This window comes from Salmo trutta, chromosome 11, assembly GCF_901001165.1.
Source record: "Salmo trutta chromosome 11, fSalTru1.1, whole genome shotgun sequence".
Lineage (NCBI taxonomy): Eukaryota > Metazoa > Chordata > Actinopteri > Salmoniformes > Salmonidae > Salmo > Salmo trutta.
Window position 1 is genome coordinate 16,908,526 of NC_042967.1, and position 2,971 is coordinate 16,911,496.

Consider the following 2,971-nt stretch of genomic DNA (forward strand, 5'->3'; position numbering starts at 1 on the left):
TTGGAGGCTTTAGACCTGTTTCTCTCCATCCTCCAGACCTCTGTCTCTTCAGGACCACTCTAGCCCAAGGCCCCAGAGGCCAGTCTCAGCCACCAGAAGCATGACTCTTCCCAGGGCCAGCTCAGCCACCAGAGGGTCAGAAGAGACCCAGGGGGCCAGAGGAGAACGGGGGGCACTGGTCAACATGGAACTTCTTGGGTAAACCACAACACACCGCAAATGCATTGAATATAAGTTCTTTATTGTTTAGAGATCAATGTCTTATATACTATGGGGATAGGGTTTACTATCAAGCATGTCAGTTTTATTAGATATTTATAAACCCATGAATTATAACAATCTTGATCTAAAGGACATCCACTTCTTTGTGTACTCACATCATCACATATCATTTATCCATTACCAAGATGGCTGCCAATATGATCACTTTATAGACTTATGAAGGTTTATGACATAGACCACTCCATGTGTCTAGGATATTGTATCTCTATGTGTGTACTGATGGCTGCTTCTTCTTCACAGGTTGCCTAACATTGGCAACACTTGCTTCCTTAACGCCACCCTGCAGTGTCTCCTGGTCCTGCCTTCCTTCTCAAAGGAAATCCTGCACCAGGAACAACTCTGGAGCTCCTCCCCCTTCTCCAACCTGCTCAGGTAAGGGAAGGATCAAAAGCAGACACTCCCCCACACACCCATTATTTGTGGTCATGAATTTGCATGCGACTTCTATACAAAGTGTTTGTCGTAGCAGGTTAGGAGAGCCTTTTTGCTAAATCTAACCCTTTTCCTAACCTTAACCCCTTCATTTTTTGCTGTGTATGTATTTTTAGTTTATTTTCCAGTTGTTGTTTTTTTCTCGGGAATCTTCATAACCCAGAGGAACAACAATGATACAATGATTATGATGTTAGCATTAGTAGGCCAATTTGGAAAGTGTAGAATGACTATTTTCCCATAATGCTCAATGACTGAACATTCCACATTACCGTGGGAAATTTGGCAGTTTTTTAAAATGCTCTGGAATTGAGAGCAGTATCCAAACCAAATATCTTAGGAGAATAAACAACACATTTTTGTTGTTTTGATCATTGTCCGTCCTCAAAGGTGAAATTGCATTGAATCGAATGAATAATTTCTAATGATGAGGTGCCGTTAGATAAAACATATTTGGATATACTCATCTGCCTCTTCAGGAGTAAGCCAGTAGGTTGACACCATCCAATCAGCTGCTAATTTACTCTCTGTCTCCCCTGCAGGTGTCTGACTGATGTGTACCGTTCGAGTCTACCTGACAGTGGGGCAAACCAGACCTCAAAAGCAGACCTCATGTGGAAGGTCAAGTACTCCTTGTCGGGATATGATTTGAAATATCTGGGGGACACGCAACAGGTAACTGAGGCACTTCTCTCTTGTGTACGAGTGCTCTTTTTGCATTTTATCTTCATCATTTGCTTTTATCTTGGTATTTTTCTTTCTCTCCTCATCATAGGACGCACACGAGTTACTTGTGAACATGCTGTGTCAGCTGAAGGAAGAGGGCATGATATTGAAGACACTCGGGGTGAGCTATACCTGCCCTGTTTCCCAGCTGGAGTTCCAGCTTGTGTCGGTGCGCACATGTACCAGGTAAGAGCTCCCATTGGTTGTAATGTATCTACTGAGAACATGATCTTTCGACAAATAATATTGCAAAACACATGGCATAACAGAAACATTGTAGACACCTAAAACAGAAACAGACTTGAAGCATTTTTCTTCTCTTTGTCCTGCTTCTGAAGCTGTGGGCGCGAGTCGTTCACCAGAGAGGACTACAACCACCTCTCATTGGACTTCAGCCCTGAGCGCACCTTGCTGAGCAGCCTAGCAGTCACTTTCAAAGTCAGCACTTAGGGCTCAGACCTGCATGTAGAGACTAACACCCAGGGCAAGCTGCCCACTGCCTCAGAATACGCTATCTTATTATTGTAGTGGTGTCATTCATTTTGTAATGCTTTTGCTTCTAACCCAGGGTGAAAAGGTTGAATTCAAATGTGAGGGCTGTAAAGGACTCCACGCCACAAAGTTGGAGCGTTTCCACACACTGCCTCTGTGAGTTGTCCCTTTATAACCTCTCATAGGACTAGCAGTGTTTAATGAAATGAGTGGTCATTGTGTCCTGAGCCTTTAGGAGTAGTTACATTCCTGAGCAGGTTGTAGGACTTAGTGATGAACACCACCCAACACATTTCACTCATCTGTTATTTTGTTGACTGGTTTCATTGTCTGTCTGTTCATCTCTCTTCCTCTCTGTCTCTGGGCAGTGTGCTGGTTCTGCATCTGAAGAGGTTTGGAGGACCTGGGGGGTTGGAGAAGATGGAGGCTCCTCTTTTGATTCCTTCGGAGCTGAGGCTCTCCACCCTCTGTGGGGACATGGTGCCACACCTGCACAGTGCCAGCCCACAGGCCCTCACCAACGAGGCCCCCAGCATCCAGGGGTCCATCCCCCAGACCCTCACTAGCCAAGTTTCCAGCCCACCTGGAGAGGCCAAAGACAGCGCCCTCTACTGTTCAGGTAGGTCATGACACCATAACACTATTCTTGCTCCAACACAACACAAAGCAAACACTCCCAAAACGGTCCTGCTGACAGAGAAGCTGGAAGCTGCAATTTAAAATGTTTCTCAGACATCTTTAGTGATGTATTGGAGCTGTTTTAGTCCAGAGAATTTCAGACAAGTGACCACGTTTTCACAGCTCTTGATATGTATATTTGACCCCTCAGATTCAAATGACCAGGAACCAGGGAAAGTGCTGCTGACAGCCTCAGTGGTGAGAAGAAAGAGAGAGATAGAGTGAAACTAGTGAAAAATAAGTTATGACAGAACACTGAGATAGTTATGAGGAGAACACAATGTAGTAGACCTCCTGTAGTAGACTAGTACTGTAGTAGACTGTTGACAGTGTGGTGGACTGTAGAGGAAATGACAATCCT